Raw genomic sequence first — 24,907 nt, forward strand, 5'->3', positions numbered from 1 at the left:
TTCCACAGCTTTACTCTACTAGGCAAGCCAGTTATAATTGTTTATATATAAATAATATTTATATATGTTGCTTTATAATATATTTTAATTTTAATTACTTTTACTCCTAAAAATACACAAGATCAGCACTCAATTAGGAAATATTGAGTTCGCCTTTTGTTTTTTTTTTCTGGTCTTGTGACTACATTAATTTTCGATTCTTACTGCATCTGAAATAAATTACCTGCCTTCTACCTGGAGGTGTCAAGACGTGTCAAGATCTTTCGCTGTTCCACCTCCAGTGAAAGGCTGTCAAGGTAAAAATACTACATGTCATTCTAGCTTCCCACGCTCCATCCAAGTTTAATTTATTCTTAAATTGCTATAATATCTTGTGAGCACTGTATTTTTTTTTTCAAGTAAATGTTTATAATCCATTCCTCCTTCAAAAATAAAAAGGATAAGGCAAAATAAAGAAATGCTGCACTTTTAAGACTAGTATATGCAACTATTTCAGGCAGAAGTTAAAGTGAAAATGAGAAATGTCAAATAGAATCAGACTATGAGTTGATCTCAGAGGAAATTTTTCCAGTACCAGGAATGGAAGAATGGGTTCCATCAGTTCATGTCCCAGCTGTGGACAGATCATCCTCTTTTCAAATTAGATAATTTTCTCTTTACTATCAGATACTTCTTCAAATAGCCAACATCCTGTAATCCTCAAGTGAGCATAATTTCTCTCCTTTGAGTTTTAGGGGAAACAAAGTTATTTGCATATTATTGTGTAGGCATATTATTTCTTCCATCTTCAGTCTGTTATAAATACACAAGTTATTTAAATAGGCAAATGTAGAAGAAAATTACTGCAATGTGAATACGTCCTTATTTCAGTAATTTTTATATTCATTTACTTCTAGTTTTATGAGATATTTTGAGATAGCTACAGAGATACTAAACTCTTTCCATTGACTATATACAAAACCATACATTTAAAAACCTGCAAAGATCAAACAATTGCTACGTTAGTTATGTTAGCTGTAGGAAAACCACCACCCCTGAAGTTGATTTCCTGCTTGAAAAACCATGAGCTAATTGCAGCACAAAAGCTGTGCTTCGAGAGGTCCTCCACTTACAGCAGTTACAGTATTAATGTGCATCTGATGCTGAACTGCTTGCATATCTCTTGCATGTTCTGTGAAGATGATATTCTGGTTCTTGTATGTTGCTCATACTGCTGGATGAGATGATATAGCACAAAGAAGAGAAAGCTCCATCCTTTAGTGTTAAAATTTTCAGTTTCAATTGCTCCAGAGAGCATGCATTTGGGTAAAGAGTAGGCAGCTGTCTTTTTTTTTTTTCTTCTTCAGTCAACTGTCATCTTTACCAAGTCACTTTCCACCTGGTGATTTCTGAAAAGTTAAAATCCTTCCCACTCTCTTCAGGTTAGTTACCAAGATTCACACACACGGTTCCAGGATAATTCTTTTATGTGACTGACAATGAAACGCAATGTGAAGTAAGCAATGGTATTTATGTAAGAAGTAAGAAGTAAGAAAGAAGTACTTATGGTATTTAGCAGAATTTATTTATTGTTTACTTATTGTTTGGGGATGATGACTTATTATTTATTCATTTTCAAAGTCAAGAAGTCAGTGTATTTGACGTCCAAATTAAACCGTTTTTCTTTTTTTCCATAATTAAAGAGGTGAAGATTAATTGATGCAAATAACTCAGACTTTAAAACCTAAAAAAATACAGTCTCAGAAACTTCCTTTGTTATCTTAGGCAATGAAGTGTTCAGAGCTGCTAGGTCTGTCTGATGCTGATGAGAATTTTATTTCTGAAATATGATAGGATGCCCTTAAACACAGATGTAGATATCCTCATTAAGGGTCTGTGAATCTTACCATCCTCAGGAATTTTTCTTCATGTCAAGGCAAAAAGTCAGTTACGTTGCTTTTCCAGCTGCCTTCATCTCCTCCTCTTTGTGTCTTCGTAGCTTTTCTGCGAGTGAAGGCCTGAGCAATTGGATGCTGTGGGGATGCAGCTCCACAGCTTGCTGTCCCTAAGTTCTTATCCTTAGACACTTTATGTGCTGCCCCTCAAAATACAACTCCATGGTGAAGAGCAAGACAGCTTCAAAACAGAACCAGGGCAGAAAGAGAAGATGCACACGGAAAAGGGACTATGGGACTTCAGGTGCTGATAAAGATCTCAAGGGTAACCTAACCATTAGTACAGTCAGAATGCTACAGCTCAGCTTCTACCACTAAGATCTGGGCTGGTAGATTAAACAGATTTAGTATAGCTGACTGGAAGAGTATATAATAATTACAGAAAGGGGCTATGAGTTTTTCTGAGCTCTTTGAATCTAAATGCTCAAAATATCTCAGACCTGATGCACAGCAGGAGTCAGCACAAAGAATAGTTTAAGTCATCGCTAATGGGCACCCACAGAGATCTGGATTTGCAAATCAAGTATACAGGAAACTAAAATATCCAGAGTGACTGGCACTTTGGGAAGCATTTTAGTTTAAACTAAGCAAGATTAATTTTTTTTTTATTTTTTATGGCAAATTTTAAAAGGATAAATAATGTATTTATGTTCTCAGCCACCATATAAGCATAAATATTGAGGAGAGAGATGAGAGAATGCACAGACCAAGTTCAACTGCAAATAAATACAGCACAGTAATGACAGAGTGGTTTTTATTGTTTTATGCCTGTAAAGTACATACCTATTTTTTTTTTTCAGTGCATTAGAAAGAAATTTTAGTATTACAATTCAGTGCACATGCATTTACATTAAGTATACAGATGAACAGGCTTTCTAAGCAGTATGCATTAATGACAAAAGTACAATCTTCCATGGTTTTCCATAGTGCAATCCAGGCCACCCAAAATTGAACAGCAATGACTTCTAGCACAGATGGTCTGAATAGCCTCTTAGAAATGCCTTCCTCAGTCATTGGTTGTAGAGCATCAATTTTGTCTTCCAAACTAGAGACCTAAAACTGAGAATGAGAATAATTCTGCTAAATAAAACCTGCATAGCTATGAAAAGGAAAATCCCCTACCATGAGGACAAGAAGTCAGTGCACTTAAAACATTTTGATGGTTTGTATGCTGATTTACATGAAGTTAGCCATTTCCAGTACAGCTCCAATTATTCTTTATCAAATCAGCTAAGCCCTACAGAATTGAAAAAAACAACATATATTTTTGCAAGTATTTTTGTATCACCATCAATACATGTATACTTGTGGTAGTGAGGAGATATAGTTTTATGTATTTTTGAGATGGGACATAGTTTTATGTAGATTTCTCCAAAAGTAATGTCTCCTGTTTATTTCCTTGGAAACTACAACACATACAAAGAGCACAACGCCACTACTTGACACAGAAAACTCTCGCTACAAAAAGTGTTTTCAACATAGTCACCACCATTAGCTATGCATTTATTCCAGCAATGAACAGGAGCCTGCATGCCACATTCAAAAATCCATACCAATGGAGGTGACCTATTGTTTCACAGCTGCAATTATGGCAACCATCTTTACTAGAAAAATGTTGCCCACACAGTCTGTCTTTCAACAGTTTGAATAGATAGAAGACAGAAGGCATCAAATCTGGACTTACGATGGATGTAGGTAGGACAGTCCAGACAAGACTGGCAAAGTGCACCATGATCTTCAAATCACTATGAGGCCTGGTGTTATTATGTTGCTATGAATTTTGATATATAGGCATTGTTTCTCTGCACAGAACATTATTTTTCTGATCATGTTGCCTAATGGGAAAATGAGACCCTAGGAACAGAGTTCAGATTGAGCTGGAATTTCCACCCAGTAGTTTTTCTCCAAAGCCACTATCAGGCTTCGAATCTCTCCTTTTCTACTGGTAATAGAATCCCACACTCAGCCAGTAGATACTAATGATTTTAATTGCCTCTAGTACTGCTTATGACTAAGTGCAAAACATTCTGTTCTACTTCACTACTCTCCACCCTGCTGAACCACAAGTCTAACAAGATAACCAAGCCTTTTCTTTCTCAGAGCTTCTTCACAGTGGAACTAATTATATACAAAGGCATAAACACTTCCTTTGAGAGGTAGCAATAAAGAAATCATGTTCTCTAGCATGGCTCAGGAGCTGTAACTGCTATACAAGTGTCCAAGTCAGAAGTGAGTTCCTCCAAATAATTTTATAGTCTGAGGCCTTAAAGAGCAGAAGATGACAAACTTCAAAAAATTTCAATACATTCTAATACTTTTTAATGTTACACATGCACAATGTCATCCAATGGTGCCAGAGTAGGCAAGACTTCTCTGAGAAATGCACTCATTTCCGGTCACATCCAAGAAATTTCCAGTACAAGAGTTCTTGTTCTACAAACTCTTTGCCAAGAAGAAAGCTTTTAAAACCTGTCTTTTTTCTTTCTTTGAGTTGATTGATCATTCTTTAACAATAGAGCGAAACTTCAGTTCTTCCCTGCAGACTGTTCTCCTGTGAGTTTGCCTGTGAGCTTGGAAAGTTTTTCTGGTGTTTCTTGACCCTACATGCATTGTATCAAGTATAAAGGGTGAAAGGCTTCTACTGAGCTTCAGTTTTTTAGATTTAGTTATTCACCTAATTCATGTAGGTACTCTTGGGCATTTTAGTGAGCTAGTATAGTAAATATATCTTTTCATGATTTTTTTTTTTCCAAATTGATTTTCCTTGCCACTTCCCCAAAAATATTCTTTAGAATATTTTCTGGTTTCATCTATTATTTTATAAACAGTGAGTAGCATTCATTATAAGTGTCTTCATCACCCTGAAAGATTTCAACATCACTGGAAAGACTCTGCAAATTTTTTACTTTGTGTATACTCAAGGGATGCAAATCTGCACATATATTTTCCTGAGAAATCTATACATCTTGGCTTTGACGTAACAGCATATTATCTTTCTGGATTTGTCAGCCTTAAAAGAGTAATACAAAATAGACATCAGAACTGAGAAAAATAAATTAGGAATTTACTTCCTAACGTTTTTATTTTACACTCTGATATTGTATGTTGATTTTTATCTACAGACTCAATTCTGAAACATGCATCAAGAAGAAATATAAAATAAAACACATGGCAATATCTAGGAATAATTTAAAAATAATCACAAATCAAACTTTCCAGCAGTTAATTGATAATGTATTTATTCAAGTGATTAATGCCCTGCTTTACAATCAGACTTACTTTGAGTCCAATACATTAATTTAATCCTCAATTACTAACACTAACTAATTAACTGTAGCTATACACCAAGTAATTTTTAACATGAACAATGAGGTTAAAACAATGAAGTTCATAGTATATGAGATTATGAACTAGGTCAAACACCAACAGGTGATGCTATGCTACAAATAAAACACAATAGGCCAGACTAGATATTCTTTGTAACTGAATTTTCTACAGAGCCTCCAGGAATTAAGTGCCTAATGGGCCCTTTACATCATTTTTAAATGAGCCCCGTTGTTCATCTTCATATTATGCACAGTCTATTTTACTTAAGAGGAACCGGCATGCCAAATCCTTTCTTACTGTGCTGCAATACCAAGTGATACTATAAACTTGTGCTCTTGCATTTTTTTACTAGAAAAAACATTTCCAAAAATCCAGGATGTAGGTCTAGGTTCAGAATGATACTTTGCATCTTAGGCCATTGTAAAGTCTTCAGTTCTTACAAACTTGCCTCATATTAAGTTCTCAGAGCTGCCATTCCTAATATAAAATACAGTTTAAAGTATAGATACAGAATGATTTAATGGGAATACTATCGAGCAATAGATATATGATAAAAGCAATTATTAGATATAAAACCACATTATATTGACATACCTAAACATGATCATTCTTATATCAACCACTGCTTCCGTTTAAATAATATGGTCTCTTATTTACAAAGCCACTTAGAAGTTTGCAGTTTTTACTCAAATGCACTAAAATGGCAGACCTGCTGAAATCTTGTATATTTTTTTCACCTTAAAACAACCATATATTAAACACAAGCAATAAGTATTTTTTTTTTCACTGAAAACACTAACTGAATTCAGAGAACTAACCTTTAAAACAGTACAAACCTTTGGTACTCTTTATAAATTGCAGCTTTTAACTTAAGTAAAAACACCTCACAGGTAGACCTCAAATTTTGAATTGCTATTGTTTTTAAGATATATAGTCAGTTGGTTCAATTTAACAAACAGCTGGTTCTTACTCTTTCATTTTTGGCAGACCCTGACCATTTTCCCATGTGCTACTGTCCCTGTTTTTAAAAGCTCCTTCTCCAATAGCCTTTGACATTTCTTTACAGAACTTTTTGTTCTTTTTCTTTCTTCACCTTTTAAAGTCAACAGATACCCAAGCTGTATAGGAAAAGATCTATTTAAGACCTCTTCAGAACCTGCAGATATTTATTCCTGTATGGAATTCAGTGCTGAATGACATGCTGCTTCTTTAATCAATCATCACAAAGCTCAGAAACACTGGTGATGACATCTGGGACTCCCTGCACTTACCCATAATAATCTCTGATAATTACTTCTTTGAAGTTATCACTCCTTTGCACTACTGCTGAAAGATATATAGTAGGGGTTGCCTGTTGATTAAGTAATCAAATGCTGAATGCAGTGCAGCTTAGGCTCTAACTAAAAGGCCTTTTTTCTGTTACAAATATATATCTTATGTTTTTTTCTTGTGAAAGTGAAAGTAGTTCAGAACAGAGGGCATGTGTTCTTGCCTTGCTTTTCGACACTCTACAAGAAAATAACATTCTGTCGTGTGCACTCTCATGCAGTCAGCAAGAGATGCACCTAATTGTTTACGGTGTTCATCTAAGAGCAAGGTGGAGGTTTGCAACCCTGGTCATTCCTGTGTGTGTATATATACACACCTGTATTCCAATTAACTATATATACATATATAAATACAGCAATTAGAATAATTTCCTCAGAGAGTAGGATAGAGCGTAAGAGTGATAGATTAGTTGATATTTAAATTACAAGCACTACTTATATGCTTAGGCAGTTCAGTTTAGAGTAACCAGTGAATCACGGAGAATAGAAGGTATGGAAGTAGTTGGGCATAGATTCTGGAGGAAGGCTATAGACTCCCATTCGCCACACATGGCATGCTACCTCATAATAAGGAAGCAATGTAGTTCCTTCCTCCTCCTTTGCTGTGATGTTGTTTCCTCCTTTAAAGTGTGAATAATTTATTTGTTTATATAGCAAAGGACACATTATTGACTTCTTAAAAGACAGAAAATAAATTACTGCTTTGAAAGGAGAGGGAGAACACAGAAGAGAAAGATTTGAAACCAATGTTACATGTCTAATAGAATAATTTTTACATTAGGTGAACACATGCCTGGGAACTGTTTCAGTAAGAAATGTGTTTTCATATTCCTTACTCAGTGATGTATGCAGCATGGATCTCTACTCCTTTGCCTGTCTGCTAGTTTGTTCAATGACTTAAATAGATTTTTTCCTTTGTAGAATTTCTTTACAAAATTTCTAGTCTTATTCATCAGATGTTAGATGCCATACAAACAGAAAGGTAGAGTTTATCTGCTAAAGAAATGTAACTTTCACTTCACAGGAAACTGCAGTTTTAGCTAGAATGAGAGAAAATGATTTTTCATTCCATTAAAAGCTTTCATCCCTTACTCCTTAAAGTACAGCTGGTATTCCTGTACACAAATCCTGGACTGAGAATCTGACTTACGATGCTTCAATATTTTTAAAAGCACTTGCAGAATTTATGATTCAAATCTACATTTTCATTTTTTACTTCATCTTCAAACCAGAACTAAGTGCTTTCTAAATCATAAACTCACAACTGCGTGAAAGACTCTTAGCTGTTGCAATGTTGATAGCTTATAGTATTTACAGTTGAGTTAGGTTAGCTAACTCATTTGAAATCACTGTCACAGGTGAGTTTCTCATACTCAGTATGAGACCATAGCTGAGTTATCAAGGAAGCTGGTGAGCAATATATGAATAGACAATAAATTTGGAGCACTGTTTCATCCTTAAGTTGTCATTTCCAGATTCCATAATTAAAATAACTTGAAGGGCAATTCCTTGACTGATCACTCACTGCTCAACACTGAGTAAAGCTTTATTGGCAGTTACGTCTTATGTGATATCTATGAGAACTGTATGCAAAAAGGAAGATAAATTTTTCATTATAATTAGCTCATCCGCTAAAATTACCAGATTTTTAAAAATTTCTTTGAAAGGAACAGTAAGAAAGGCAGAATGGCCCCCTTCGTGAAACCATGTGGCAGGTAAGCATGATAATTTATCTCAACATGAAATCCATTAACATACAAATTCTAAATTTAACCCAAGGTTTCAACAGACATCTGAGGGGAAACAATTATCAAATGCACCTGTGCAACCTGAAACAGCTTTGTGTGAGAAAAGTTCGGGTCTGACTGTTCAGGAATTCTGATTAAATAGAAGCTATTTGAAATAAAGAAGAAACTGGTAGTTGGTGATGAGATTAATGCTCTATTTTTTTCTTGGGTTTCATAAAATCACTACTTGACAGGCACAGATTTCTCAGAAGCTCACTTTTATTATGTATCATAGCTTCTTTTTTTTTTAGGTGCTCATACAGGCTGTGTCAAAATAAAAGCAGAGCATAAAAGAAAAGAGTAAGACAACAGTTCAGAAACAATATTACCAAATTTGTATATCCTTATAATTTTCAACTCTCTCCTTTTTAAAACTAGCAAGCATCATCTATTAGAGCAGAATTTTTCCAAGCCACTACTTGCTACCAGCTAGCAGATTTCTGTGTATTTCAGCTAACTTAATGAAACCATTCCTGGTAGTAAAATTAGGAGAAAATGCACTAAATTATTTTCTTATCTTCTCTAGATGGAGAAGATGAAATAACAGTATCAAACTATTAACGTACCACTAGATATCAAAGCCATCTTCCTTCCCTTGCTAAATTCACCAAGATGAGGGTGTGGATTTGCTTACATTTCAGAACAACTACAGCCTATTCACCAAATATCTATTCACAGTAGAACTCTTGTTTCCCAAGGAAAGTTCACACATTCCATGTCCCAAGCAGATGTACCCAGGAGCCTTTGTTCTGTGACACAGCATCTCAAGGTACTTTTCAGGTTGTTTGTTCCTGCACAGGTGGTAGGGCATGTGCCTCTTCTAGGTGAAACCAAGAACAACAGTTTGTGAGTCATTCTGTGAACTGGATGATTGAACTGACTTGGGTTAGAAAAAAGAAAACGTGCACAAAAAGATCAGATCTGTTGACTGACTTAGTGCACAGCACGGTCCCCCTACCAGCTGTAGACATACAGGGCAGATGTGAGCTGCAGTGCTGGAGTAGCCAACGGCCAGGCATAGGCAAGACAAAAATGCCTTAGCTTGGTATTACCACTGAAATCCTGCGTATTGGAATTGGAGTCTGTGGGAGTAGTTCTCTAAACCCAGACTCGGGATAAAAATAGTGCCTGGCAGAACACTTAAAGAATGGTATTAATTCAACAACGCTGTATAGTTATGTATTTTGCATAAGTTGTATATCAGCATCGTTTCAGTTTCTTTAAATGTTTTAACAGTCACCTTGAGCTGAAATACTGCTGGATAAACACCTCTACTCGCAAGGAACATCTCAGGTGAAAACAAACAGGATCTGCTACAGCAGAACTTAACACTGGAGAACATAATGGAGAATTTTATTTTAAACTACTTCTTCCATACAGTTCCTAAATCTAAGTATCCCTCAGGGCACATACGAAAAGGCACCTGTGGCCTGAATTGCAAAAGAGCTGATTTCTCTCAGCTGAGTTGGCAAATATTATTCAAATACAAATTTCTAAATATTGTGAAGAATAGGTTGTAGTTACCCAGCAGTACCTAATTTAACTGTCTGAGTTTTACTCTCAATACTTTGGTATTGCATATATACAACATAAACAATCTTTCATTCAATCTTTACTAAAATGAATTAAGTAACAGCAACAGTTATAAAAAGGAAGCTAGTTGTTCTGTACTCAATATAGACTGCAGTGAGCTGTATATAATGCACAGAACAACATGCTGCAGAAAACAGCTTATTGTTCATAATTTGTCTGAATATTTTATGGTTCTACGATGTATATCACAAAATCTATTTTCCTGCAATTGCAATCAACCATATAATCTTTTCCCCAAAAGCTCAAAGTTTGATTTAAGCTTATTGGATTGCTTGCCCAAAATATGAGAAGTCATAACCCCACCATCTCCAGGTTTCACAGGTCAATTTGCCAGAAAACTTCTAGAGTTCAGTCTGAATTTACACAGGAGCAGATGATATCTGTTCTTGTGCTAATATTTTCAGATTCAAAGAAATACCATAGATGAGAAGTCTCCTGCACATCAAAAACTACAACTGATTTCCAGCACTATGGTAATCAATCTCATCTAATACACCTGTCTCTTCTGGGGCTGTACCTGTGACTTATAATCATTGTGATCAATCACCCACTGCAGTTGTCCCCTCCACAGCTGTTTACAATCAGCATGCTAACAACAGAAACTCTCTGATTTAGCACTGGATGGTATTTGCGCTATACACTATCCAATTTTTCTTTTATATCCCTAATTTCAGTCCTTACAGTCACCCAGTTCTTCCTGAATCTTGCAGTCTTCTTCTCTATTAACAATAGATGCATGTTTTGTTATTGGCAAATTCGATCATCATGCATTTTTATCTCCAGACTAATCTTTGTAATGATATTACTGAACAGAGTTTGTTTGAAGACTTACCCCTGAAGAGTTCCACCAGTCCACCAGATATGCTCCAGTAACAAGGCTCTTTCAGTGCTACTTGTAATCTTCCTCCCAGCTAACTTCCCCCCTCGCATTACAGTACCCTTACTGATTAATGAGCATTGATTATCAGGTGCACTGAGGGCACAGTCATTGGGCAGGAGTCTTGCAGAAATAACATGCTCTTATTTAAGTAAAGACTATCTAATAATGCATGTTTACCTAGACACTGTTCTGAGGACTTATACAAACTTAGGGATTATTTTGCAGTTTTAGTCTTCCTTAAACACATTCTTTTTCAGGACACATAAAATTAAACAACAGCATAAAAAGCACAGCTTAGATCTTACTGCACCACTTGCTATACTCTGAATGAAAGTACTTAGTGACATGCATAAGAAAAGACTGTATAGTTCTAAGGTGAAGATATGAAGTATATATTAAAATGCATGTGCACATAAGAAGTACTGCTTTTGCACTGATCCTCAGAAAAAGCTAACAGAAGCAAGAAATAAAGATAAAAAACAGTTATATGCAAGCAACAGCGCTAACAGAGTGTGCCAGCAAGGGAAAAGAGTCAGGGAAAAAAATCACACAGTGTAATAGGCTTTATTCTGAAGACATATCTACTTTATCCTGCCCAGAACCTAAAAAAGTCTTCCCTTTTCCACATAAAACTGTGTAGGTAAAAATGTCGTATACTTAAGTTACGGAAAATATCCATGCAATATATTTTATACACCTTTCTTGATATCAGTTTCTCAGTTCTGATTTTTAATATAAAGAGACATTAACTATTCCAGTAAAAAACATACTCTAGTACACAATCTGCACAATGTGCTGCTTCATAGTTCATCATGATGCACTTAAAAAAAATCAAACAAACAAGTGGGAATCAGAATTATATCCCAAAGTTCTTTCCACATAAGAAACCTGAAAAGATTTCATGACAGTACTGTTACATACATTACCAGGATAAATTCCAACTACTTGGGATTTTTTTCCTAAGCTGCAGTCTGAGTATAAAACAAACTATTATAAAGTCTACAGAACACATTATAGAGATGTTTGCTTAAGCAAAAAGTGAAAAATTGCTTTTTTTTTCACTTAACAACATGCTTGAAGTATCAAATGTTTTATATTAAACAAGATTTGAGGTTGAAAGACCGTTGATGAATTCTTCAATGACTGTTTTCACATTCCTAGCACATACAACATATTTGCTTTTCTATACTTTTTTTTTCCAGCCTGTATGCTTCAGCATAATTGTAGTCAACACTTTTGTTTCATGCCAATTTGCAGGGGATGAATTAATGCCATCTCAAGGATTTTTTTTCTCCTAAGTATTCAGCTGCTAATTGATGCACAGTGTTCTAGGCATGTCTTGTAAAAGTTTTTCTTAAAATTCCTTTTGTGGATCAAGAACAAATTCTGGTTAATTACTAACCAGAAAAATTAATCAGATGTTTCTGAGTACTGGAAATTTGTATGAAAGCAAAACAGGCCTTTAAAACACATTGTGCACAAGAAGAACCACAGAATTACAGATTTACAACTGTAGTGTTTGGAAGGGACCTCTGGGGATCATTTAGTCCAACCCCCCTGCTAGAGCAGGTTCCCTACAGCAAGTTACACAGGAAAGCACTCAGGTGGATTTTGATTATCTCCACAAAAGAAGACTCCACCACCTCTCTGGGCAGCTTGTTGCAGTACTCTGTCACCCTCTAAGTAAAAAAGTTTTTCTTGTGTTCAGATGGAACTTCCACTGCTCACTTCCTGTTGAGGATGTTGAATGAGACTAGACTGAGTATCAACCCCTCAGGAACATAGTACAGGCCACCAACTAGACTGTGCTACTGATCATAAATCTCTGAGCTTTGTCAGTCAGACAGTTCTCAGTCCACCTCATTGTTCACTCATCAATTCCACACCTCCTAAGTTTACCCACAAGGATGTTATGGGAGACAGTGTCAAAAGCCTTGCTGAAGTCAAGATAGCCAACATCCACTGCTGTCCCCTCATGTACCCAGCCAGATGTGATGACATCGTAGAAGGTTACCAGACTGGCAAAGCACAATTTTTCCTTGGTGAATCCATGTTCCCCATTCCTGATAAACTTCTGTTCTTTGACTTGCTTGAAAATTATATCCAGAATAAGCTGCTCCAGCGTCTTCCAAGGGACAGAGGTGAGGCTGACGGGCTTGTAGCTTCCCAGTTTCTCCTTCTTGCTCTTTTTGAAGACTGGAGTGACACTGCCTTTACTCCAGTTCTCAGGCATCTCTCCCATTCCCACAACCTTTCAAAGCTGATAGAGAACTGCTTGGCAATCATTTCTGCCAGCTCTCAGCACTCATAGGTGCCTCCCAATGAGCTCCATGGATTTATATGCACTGAATTTGCCTCGATTATCTCTGATCAGATCCTATTTGACCAAGGGGAAATATTCCTTTCCCCAGGCTCTTATGTCCAGGGCCTGGGATTCTCAAGGGACAGTCTTAGTAATAAAGAGTGAAGCAAAGGAGGGCATCTAGTGACTCTGCCTTCTTATAAGGAGATCTAAAAGTATTGGAGGAAGGAGATGGCTTTCCCAGTATAAATCTTGTTACTGATTTAATACAAACTGAGAATGGATTTCTAGTATGAACTAAGATTAGGTTTCCTTGACTGTTTTTCAAAATTTGCACAGAATTTGGGATATCATTTTTGCATTAATTCAGAGCATAATTTTCGTAGACAATGAAACTGTCTCAGACTTACGTCAAGGATGATTTTTAAACAATTTAGGACTTTTATTTTAGAGCTGCTAAACCCGAGGCACAAATTCAGTATTTTAGTTTGAACTGAAGGGAAAGTAAAGGTAAACAGCATCAAAGAGGCAGTGTGGATGAAAATGTGTCACCCTTTCTCATGTAACTGAATCTAGGGCGTGGTGTAGGCTTACTCTTTTATCACAGAACCCAACCCTCAGGCTGTTTACAGTAAGGTGCAGAGCAGGCCAGGCATTTGTGACTCTTTTTAGCTCACTTCAAGACCTCTGCTACAGTTATCAGCACTTGTACCATCAGTAACATCAAAACCAGCCAGAGTTTCTTGATGTAGCATTGATTCTCAGTTCAGAAACAGGAGAAATGATAAGAGGGATCATTACTAACTCATATGATTCCCGTGCTTTTCAAAGAAGCCAAAGAGATATCTGCTTAAAAGTCCTATCCTATTCTACCCAATTCTATTCTTCAGAGTAGAAGAAACTAGTAATTGGATTCATCCTCCATATCTATTTATTTATTTATTTATTTATTTATTTATTTATTTATTTGCTTCCTTTAGCTTAATTGTTTATTTATCTGCTTTAAATGATCCAGGAAAAAAAAAAAATCCAAGTTTAGAATTGTCGACAAAATCAATAATAAATTTCCTTTGATCTGTATGTTGATTTCAAAAAGTTAGCTGCCTACACCTCTCTTTGATGTACTGGTTACTGAAAACCTCAGATATTGTTTCTGTTCTGGCAATTTGTATGATTATTAATTAGAGAAATGCAGCCTGTGTGTTTCTCGTCATCTTCAGATTCTTTCGTGGGCAGCAACATGTTAAGCACTCCAGAGACATGGAGAAAGCACTTGCTCCTGCCTGACCAAATTTTGTTTAAGCAGGCAAAAGGAGAAATGGGCGAGAATTTAACTAGGATTACACAACTAATGACAAACAATGGAATCAACATTAACTGCATTGAAATCCAACAGGCAGTGGATTTTACCGCTTTTTGCCTGTACAGGAGAAATGAAGAACTCAATCTATTCACTAACTAGAGTATGTGGTATATTGTACTGGAATACAGTTTTGAGTTCCCTATTTTTGCCTTCTGTTTCCAGCCTGGTTTCCTAAGGAAATGAAACTTGTGCAATCACAGTGGTTGCGTATGGGTACATGCACATGAATTCAAGTAGTAGCTTTTCAACCTGTTGGCAAATTGTAACAAGGTTTGACACATCTCAAAGATAATGTAATTCTTACAGGCCCTATGAAAATACTGGAACAATTGTGTAGGTCAGACTGTAGCTAGCGTGCAAATATCATCAGATTCCTGATTTTTTTTTGTGGTAGAAATCATGCTACTTTTGTTTCGATGTTAACAGAATGATATAGATCCCTTCAGTTAAGTTTTCACATTTTCCTCTGCATTAAGAAATGTGTTAATTAAAAAGACAAACAAGCACTACCTGCCATTTCCAGATGCTACATTTAAAGAAAGGAAGAAGAAAGAAAGATGAAGATGATTTGGATTATTTATGCTAATGATTGTTGTCAGTTGTTATACTTAGACAAAGTTTGGGAATTGTAATTACAAAAATATCAGTGTAAGCAAGGTCTCATTAAAGCCTAGGGAGGGCAAAGACTCAAGTTCTAATGTTAGAATATACAGCATCTGTATCATACTGGACTTATTTTGCTGCCTACTTGCTTAGCTCCTCTTCCTAGCTGCTGAAATGCTTTGCCAAGAATATGTGAAGGAAGCTGGAGAAGTAGTACACTTACTTAATTTGAGTCCTACTGAGCAGATCAGAAGGTTTTCTTCCCTTTTTTTTTAAACAAGTACTTCAGGGAAATTTAACTTTCCACCCTCACTAACTTAAGCAGCCTTCAAAGCATGCAATTTCCATTGTGTCATACACATTCACTCAGCATATGCATAAAATTGAAGGAAAGTGAAGACCTTTTTATATGGGAAGGGCTGAAGAATGTTTTTATTCCAGTTGCTATAGTAATGAATAGAGATAACGACGATTGCACAATCACTGCAATTACGCATTTAAAGAGGGTGGTACTTTCAAACAGTAATAATACAACTGCAATGCAAGAAAGTGCAGTAATTAAGGAAAGGTGGGAGCATAGGTCAATAGCATGCTTATGACTTATCTATTGGATTCTGATGAAATATGTGATAGAGGGAGGATGATTTTTGGTTAAGATTTTTGACATCTAAATTCGGTATTTTGCTCTTCCACAGCTTTCTTTTGTTACCTTGAGTGTCTCGCAGCTCAGATCTATAAAAACATAGCATTAACTAGATGTTATAAGCAATAACATGCAAGTTAAGGTGCTTGGCCACAGAACCAGAACCAATAATTTTAAATCACTCAGATTTACAACAGGCTGCATTCTGAGCCGGGAGCAGCTTAGTATAGGTAAATAATTCCTAGTGAGAGATTCTATCTTGACTTACAACACATGAAGTGCATTAGTAGTCTTTGCTGAAAGAAAGTAGTTCTTTTCCTTTAGGTTCTGGATAGACTCTTGAGACTTACCTTTCAAAGGGCAAGGAAGGCAACACCATTTGCAATGCATTCATAAGGTATTTAAATAGCATAGATGTTAGAGCACTCTCCTAGGATATGAGATGCCTCAGTTCAATTCCTTCCACTGTTTATGGAAATTCAAACCTTAACTCCCACATCTCAGTGGAAAAATGTCTTAAATGGCATGCTATAGGATATTTAAAAGGGAAGAGTGCTCTCTCTCTCTCCCCTCTTCAATAATTAAAGAACCACTAAACCACAGGGACTACAAACATGAACGTGGCCAACTATCAAAACACTTTCTTGGGAGAGGAAAAAACTGAGTTCCACTTCTGTTTTATTTAGTATTTAGTACTTAGTACTATGTACTCCTTGGATCAAGATTTTCAGCAGCAAACTCAGAATCAAACAGCTGATAGACTTTGATGAGGCTGAGATGGAACAGCATTGCTGAGTACTTGCAATTCTGTCGTGGAATAGAAATGCCACCAGGGTGAGGAAGCAGCTGTATCAGGATATTAAGAATTTAAATTGAATCTAAAGAGTTTGAAAGACAAAATTCTCTGTGGATTGAGATGTCCATTAGTACATTAACATTAAAACTTTGAGAAATTATCATCTCATTTAACAAGTGTGATAAAAAACAGCTGATAATCATTTTAAAAAATTAAAAAGCATCAAATAAAATTATCCTCTTACGCAATATCTAAAGTATCAAAACATCGAATGGATTAAACTTAAGCATAGTATTTAATCAGTCAAAAGATAGACAAGGGAGATTTTGTTGTTTTTCAGAATATAGTCACATCAAAGTAACTGTCTTGCCAAACATTTCTTTTTGAATAGTTGTCTTGCTAAGTGTATTTTTTTGTGAGAGCCAAAAATAAACATGAAATAAAAAGAAATTAAAAAAAATGAAGAAGACATTATTTTCAAAACTGATAAAATGAAATTAAAACTAAAAAATTTTTAAAAATGAACAGAAAACAACATCTTGTAATCAATACATAAATAGGGGAAAAATTGAAATATAGAAGCCATACGACTGAGATAAGTTTGCTGGATAGCTGGGTGACCTGAATTTCCTCATATCCCTGATGTTTTCAAAAACACTGAAATTAAATTTCAGGGAACAGGAGGATCAGGTAGATGGTACAAACAGTGTTGAGGGATACATGCATGCAATGCTTGAAAATGTGGCAGCATGTTAACCTGAACTACATATATGTAAATGCAGGCACGCAGAGTAATACATGAAAAAAAAAATAATAAAAGAACTGTCCTTTTCAGTTTCATGCATTATACTCAAACCTGTTTTGTGATTTACACAGCACCCATGGAAAAATTTCTTATTTAAGCATATGAAATATAATCAAATTGCATCTGTTAATTTCAGCATCATCACCACAATTATCAGTGTAGCACAATTTAGAAAATCTGCATGAAAATGAAATGGTTTAACACATCTACATGTGCTTGACTTCCGGTATAATGTTAAGCCACCGTGGCACATGAGTGCTGCTCCTTGGTAGGGCAAAATGAATCCTCAGTAGAGGATGAACTGTTTTTTCATTGCCACAACAGACTGAGATAAAAGATTTTAAATGGCTTTGCTGTCTGTATACAATTAGTTTACACCTTGTAAAACCATTATTTGAATATTGGTAGAATCTGACGTTCATTTATGCACATTTTTCTTTCATTATTGTCATTTCCCTCTACTGTGGAAACAGTATTAAAATTTTGTCCATACTTTCAAATAATATGCTGTAGCTGATGCAATTAGCACTGAGAATAATAATGTTTGACGTGCTCTTAAATGTGATGTAAAGCAATCTGCGTTAGAGTATACTAGTTGAGTTACTCTGACTTATTAGTCAGGCAATTTATTGTCAATGTTTTTCCCTCTTCCTCTTTGTTTTCTGACTTTTTAAAGATTGATACTACTAAGCTTAAGCTCAAATCTTGAAACATGCTTGCATTTGACAAGGAAATAGCACAAATCCCTTTTTAAAACCTGTTAGTCACCCTGAACAAACATTGACAACCGCCCTCCAAAATTCCCAAGAAGATAAAATAGAACAGGTAGATAGGAAAACAGAAAACACACCCAAGCAATCATGTTCAGACGGTACCAGAATCCCTACATTTCACTAACAGGTTATTTCCAGGTTGTCGTAAGACCTCACTTTTCAGATTGATACCTTTGGATTTTAGAAACACTCCAAAGTATTAAAGAAAGATACAATTAATTATATATTTTTTTACAAATCATTGAAAGGACAAAACAAAAGCTGTAAACTGACAATTTAAAAAACAAACACACAAATTCCAGTTGGAGCTACTAGAAGTTTCGGACACTTTACCTAGCCTGCTTGTAGCCTGACTGCCAGAAATCTTAGCACTGAAGGCGCTGAGGATATATAGACAACTATGCATTGTTTTCTAAGTTGAATGTTTACAAATACAGCTGTAATGAAAGTAGAAGATCCTTAACCTAAAAACGTACTTGAGCTGGGGCTATGTAGGAACCCCTTAATGTTGCTCCTTGACTTGTTCAAAGCAAGTAAGGATTTTATTTAAACCAGTTCAATTTTCAGCATATGACGATGCCTCTCCCTGCCTGTAAGAGGAGTGGGTTTACATGTGTTTGCTGAACTAGTGCCAAAATATCTTCAAATCATAAAACTGATATACTAGTGAATATTTGGGTATATATTTGCATTTACCTTCTTTTCAGTATTGCTACAGCTATTACAGCTACACTCTCTGATTAAAACTGAAGCCAGCAACTGACAATGTTTTTAATCCAGAAAGTGACAGTAATGTTTGACAATACTATTATTTGATAATATTGTCATTCAACTATATTGTTATTCTGAGTAGTTCTTTATAACAGGAAGTAATTCATGGAGCTTTAAACCTAGAAAGGTAAGGAGACATAAACCAGGACATGCAGGAAAAGGTTTTAGCAGTTGAGGAAAAACTTGCAGGACTTTAGATCCAGGTAGCTGACAATTGACCTGTATTCATCTTTATTCATCTTAAATGTAGCCACAATAGACTGTTGCAATTTTGTTCACACAAAATGTACAATACTGTATTCATCTGCCTGATCCTGTTCCCAACGTAATTTGTTATAAAGTGTCTTTTAATTCCAGCAAACTGAGGAACAGATCTTATGATCCCTTCATGAGAACATGATTGTCCTAGATCACATATACATACACGCAATACTTATCAAGTTCAGCCCATGGCTAAGCAATTGCCTTTTTTTTTTTTTTTTTGTAATAATGGCCAACTTTCCATTAATTCTTGTATCAGTAACAACAGATGACAGAAAGCCCTTGGCAACCATTGGCATTAACTCTAGCCACTCTACCTTTGTTCACAACCCTGTTCTGCTGATCTCCAGCACCAAGAGCTCCACAGTGTGCTGGGGTGTGTTTAGGGGAAGATGTTTTTTCTCTCCTGCTCTCTAGCTTCCACTCTTCCTCAGTTGTTTCATATTGAGTACACCAAGAGGAGAAGAGGGAGAAGTAAGCAAAACCAGATTGGAAGGGAAAAGAGCATTTCCCCTAAGGCAATACAAAAGGAAAGGTGGTCCCTTAGGAGAGGAGGAATCTGGAACTTACTGACGCACTGCATTATGTCCACCTACATTCAGCACTCAATCAGTGTTAAGTTCAAATCAGCTCTAGCTTGTACTTCAGGACAAAATCCCCTTGGAAATGTTTTCTGCCCTGCTTATAAGATCAGAAAGGCAGCAAAGGGCAGAGAAAAACCATTCCTAAAACACCCATCATCCTGTGAAACCTCTGTGATTACTTCTTTCTCCTTATCTGTCAGTCTTCCTTCTTCACACAATCCCTACCACTTAAATTTGTCAAGGCAAATAGAGTGGGCAAAATCATTAATACTGGCCTTCAGCTCCGCAAAAGCAAAATCTGATTTTGTGCATTGTGTTTGGACCTTTTGAATCAACTCTGTCTGATGGAAATCGTGTATCTACATTTCTTTCCTATTCAAAGGATCACTGCAATTTGAGTTGGTATTTGAAAAACAGAATTTTTAAGTATTACATTAAACCACACAGCCAAAACACCAAAAAACCCACATTTCACTGAGCCCAGCTTTCATCCTGTCACGCTTTCAAAGGTACTGTCTGAGCCACAACAATTTATCCGTGAAAGTACTTTAAAAAGGTTAAAACAATTCACTTCTATATTTCTAATAAACAGTCTCTGCTCTTGGTGCTGACCAAGAGATATCCTGTAAAGGAAGTAGCTAATCACTGTCTCCTTGGAAAATGTTTACAAAGGGACATAGGGGATGATGTTATCTACATCCTGTTTAAGCAGCTGTTTTGTTCTTTTAAGCAGATGGTGAACTAAGAGGCATTCTTAGTAGTATTGTTACGCTTTTCCTTTCTGTGCTTTGAGTCTCACCATTTCTGGACAGTAGTTTGTTCAAGGGTGTCAGATGTTTTTCACCTCATCTATCCATATTTCACACACATTTTAAGGAAAAAAAAAGATACTGCAGCGTGATTGAGGTTTTGTGGGGGGCATGTGGGGTATAGGGAAGGAGATTTGTTTTTGTGCAATTCTTATCAAAATCAACTCATAAATTTATTTACATCTAAGCATCCTGTTGACCTAAATCAAAACTAATAAAATACGTTAATTTTGAAAGACTGTAAAGGAAAATAATTTTGTTATAGACTTCTGTAAGGGAATAGATGTTAGGAAAACTGCTCCTGGACTCACAGTACAAATAGGCTTCGTATGGCAGAATTAAGAGTACGTCTTGTTTTAGCAGTACAGAACACTGATTTCAGTTAGTAAAATCATTACGTTTCACTGAATGTTACTGTATCATAATATCTCAAAGATGTTGACTACTTCTGAAATGGCCGGACATTGATGCAAGGTAGTTTACTTGTAGGCAGACAATCAATGCTTGCTGATTGCATTCTTTTAAATAGAAAAACATTTAAGTATTTACTCAATAGAAAGGCCAAGATGTTATTTTCAGGACAGAGCCTCAAAGCCACACAAAAAAACAAGTGTGATCCTATTCAGAAGAATTCTATCAGCTAATAGCATTTCCTAGCTTACTAGACCTGATGTTTTGCTACTTAAACAAGTCTGGTTTTACTTAAACAAGTCATTTTACTCCATTCTTTTGAAGTCTTCTAGATGAAAACCAGAAATCTAACAGTTCAATCCTTTAGTTATCTTTTAGTTAGTTGCAGTTGAAAGTTCAAGACTTGTCCATAAGTAACTTGAAAATTATCTGCACAAACAAATAATGATAATTCAGACCTATCTCATCCACCAGATCAAATCTTTACTTCTACAGTCCTCCTTCCTTAATGATTACATGCCATCTAACTTCTGGAATAAAAGCTGCTGAAAATATCTTTCACCAGTGTGCTTCCTTATGTGCCCCTCCCTACTACATACACATCCATACTGGGATCTGAATGAAGCAGGGATGCTTGTGAAGGGAACTGCATCTTGCTTTATAGGCTCAGGAAGTATCAACATCCATACACACAGTGAGACAAATCCATCTCCTAATTTTGAATTACACAGTTCTCCAAGGGACTTCAAGGCTTTCAAGAGTAACCTGGATAAAACACTCAGCAGCCTGATCTGGTCTCACAGCTGGCCATGCTTTGAGCAGGAGGCTGGACTAAATACTACCTGAGGTCCCCTCCAAACCTATTCTTTTTTTGCTTCTGTGGTTCTCTGCAGAAACCCTCTTCAAGTCATGCTTTTTCAGACTGCCAGTGGTCTAATAGAAGATATTGTTTTTACCTACAAACTATGCCTTCTCTGTAATTTCCAAGACTCAAAACCACAGACGTTCCATCATGTGGCATGTTCACACCCACATGGATCATTAGTAGGACTGGAATCATTCAATCCATCCCACAGACCTTTAGCATTCAAACTGACAAAATGACTCACAGCAGCTGTAATCATCAGCCTAATTGTTCACTGAGGGTGGTGGGGAATTCATGACTGGCAAATACCTGTAACAAAATAGACACTATTAAGCATAGGATGAGTGTATAACACTGCTTTATATAAATTTGCACATTTTTTCACTGACACATCCCTCCCCACTCATTGTGTTTAAAGCATACAGATAAAAGAGAAACAGTTGTATTTAGTTTGTCTTGCAACATAATTCTAAAAGTAAGATGACCTATATATGCTCAAGGTCTCCCAAGATGCAAGAAGAGTCAGTTGATTTGCACTGACTTTCTGTAAGTGAAGTCCTCAGTGGGCTCAGTGTTGACAACCGGCCATTGAAGTGTTTAACAGAAGCAGCCTTTACAGCAGAAACCTCAGTATAGAGATAGATTGGATAACTAAACCTATTAGTAGCATAGCTACTAACTTTGTAAGGTGTTTAAAATATAATGTATTCAAACCTGTGTTCTAAACTTAAGGAGCCAGGTGCTACTGGGTGCTCTCCATACTTTCTGTTCTAACAGAAAAGCTGGAGTCTCACAGTCACATTATTGACAACGCAAAAGCACTCAAGATTAGTGCAGTCTTTCTCAATATGACTTAAAAACCACGTTTTAAAAACAATCAATTCAAATTCCTCTTAATTGCTATGCACTCTCTGAATGCTACAATTTCATAATTTCAAGACTCATTCTGCCGTCGTAAGGATGAAAGCTATAGCTGTCCAGAGAGTTGTCCCAAAACATGCACCACTGAAGGAAAATATTCCTATCATGACACAAGTGTAAAGTCACAAATATTAACTCTGCTATCAATCACGTTTCTTTAGAAAGGGCAACACTTCATCTCCGGCCCCTATGGCAAAGCTGCAGGAGGGAAACAGCAGAGGGAATTGCCATTGTCTGATAATCTCAGTAGGGTTATCAGATCAAAATCTACACTAACACTGAAGTTTTCTAAGAATAGAAACCTTTGGTAAGGTAGTGAAAACAATCAAATTCTAGATAACCCTGATGAAAATTCTGAACCAAGCTTGGAACGAGACACTAGCAGTGCTCTACTATCTTCAACAGAGGTCAAATTTCTTGCTAAGAAAAGGCATTTTAACAGCTACAAACTTCAGTTATAATAGGGAAGCACATTTAAATGATGCTGTCAATAGGGATGCTATTTGTATAAGCTGATCACACACGATAGCCCCACCTTTGGCATATCACCTTTTAATTATTATTATTTTTCCACATAAAATTGCTAACAACTCTAACTGAAGAAAACTTATTAAACCCAATTATTTTGATTACTACTTGTTTGCATAATGTAAGTTGATCCAGCAGAGGGTTTTCATACTTTCTATATGCTGTCCTTCATTCCAGTTGTATTAGCAATCTTTTCTCCTTCTCTGGAGCTGCATTCCACACTGGATTGTCCGGCTTGCCTTCCTAACAACATCTGCTGACCCCACCATCCTGCAGGGCCCTCTGTCACCACCAGGGAACTTCCTCACTCGCCATTCCATCAGGACACTTGAGTACCTTTGTAATTGGCCTGGGATTTCACAGAGATATAAATAAAATAGATTTAGGCGAAAGCTACTGGAAGAATGCATGAATGACAACAGAAGTTGTATAAAGTAGTTGTCTACTTCAGCTCTGAGAAGAAAAAAAAAGGATTATCTTGCCCTTCAGTGGAGCAAGCTTGGTTTGGACACAGACCAGGTATGAACCTACTTCACAATAGGAGGGCATGTTGCTTGGAGAATGTTACATTCATGGATCAGCACTTCGGGATGTTGTACAGGTAAGTTGCAAATGTATTTTTGTATAATGCTGTGTAAGATTTGCTTATGGATTAACTCCTGATCAAAAAGCTGGAGAGTACTCTTTTCACCAAAGCCCCATTTGTCTATGAGTGTATACATGTGCATAAACTCAAAGGAACTACAATTAAGGAAAAGCAAAGATAGCTGGGATACACCTGTCTAAAGTAGAAGCAGGCAGGGATATTGGCTTACCAACATAGATGCTGCAGAGAACATTGCAGATGACATGACTTGTGGCCTTGGCTGTACATTATGTATTTGTATTTCATAAAGCACAATGATCTTCAAGCTGGACATGAGCTCAATGCTTACTCAGAAGAATGACACCCGGTGAATCACAGGGGTGATTTCCAGAGGCACGCCGGGTTTTCTTTCCACTTGCAGGTCTGTAGTAGGTCTACGCAGCTGTGGTGACAGCCAGAGTCACCATGAACCTCAGGAAATGGCAGCAAGCTGTGGCCTTGGTGAATTTGATCATTTTGGACACCTGGAGAGAACTGTGTCCTGACTGCTGGCGAGGAATTACTCAGAATATCTGAATCTTACCAGTTAAAGAAACAGTTTATGAGAACTGCCCGTGTCTCAGCATGAGGTATGATGGCATTTTGGTGCCGAAATAACTTCCACACGCAAACAGAGCTCTCATAACAACAAAGCCTGGGTGCCCTGTGTCTTCCTGCTGCTCAGGTACCCGTGTTTCTCAGTACAACACCTTTTGGTCACACTCTTAAGTTACATGCAATGAGTTTGACTTTTAGCTTTATTGTCGGGTCATTTCTTCTCTGAAGTGAGAGGAATGAACGGCTGAAATGGGACAATTAATAGTGCAAGTGCTTAGGAAATCTAGCAGTTAAACTGTAAGGACGGTAAGAGGGTGCAGCTGAGCACAAGAGCTTTAAACCGGTAACTGTCGATGTAAGAATCTCAGCTCGGTACCCGCCCTGCGGCCGCGCACACTTCTGCCCCAGCCGCCCGTGCCGTACCGCCGGCAGCACCGGAC

The 24,907-nt window shown here is 36.7% G+C and overlaps 1 long non-coding RNA gene across 3 annotated transcripts; it reads right to left on the reverse strand.

Moving 5' to 3' along the window:
- Positions 1-1,363: 1,363 nt before the first annotated feature.
- On the reverse strand, positions 1,364-24,901 carry LOC104911159. 3 transcript variants are annotated; one of them, XR_793679.3, is made up of 4 exons: positions 24,100-24,901; positions 23,436-23,633; positions 22,080-22,144; positions 1,364-2,993 (listed from the first exon to the last, which is right to left on the reverse strand). It is a non-coding gene; the product is annotated as an uncharacterized LOC104911159 (long non-coding RNA). The 3 variants fall into 3 exon arrangements; XR_002115234.2 differs by lacking the exon at positions 1,364-2,993 and adding an exon at positions 8,613-9,196; XR_793678.2 differs by lacking the exon at positions 1,364-2,993 and having other exon boundaries at positions 19,372-22,144.
- Between the last annotated feature and the right edge of the window lie 6 nt (positions 24,902-24,907).

This window comes from Meleagris gallopavo, chromosome 5, assembly GCF_000146605.3.
Source record: "Meleagris gallopavo isolate NT-WF06-2002-E0010 breed Aviagen turkey brand Nicholas breeding stock chromosome 5, Turkey_5.1, whole genome shotgun sequence".
Classification (NCBI taxonomy): domain Eukaryota; kingdom Metazoa; phylum Chordata; class Aves; order Galliformes; family Phasianidae; genus Meleagris; species Meleagris gallopavo.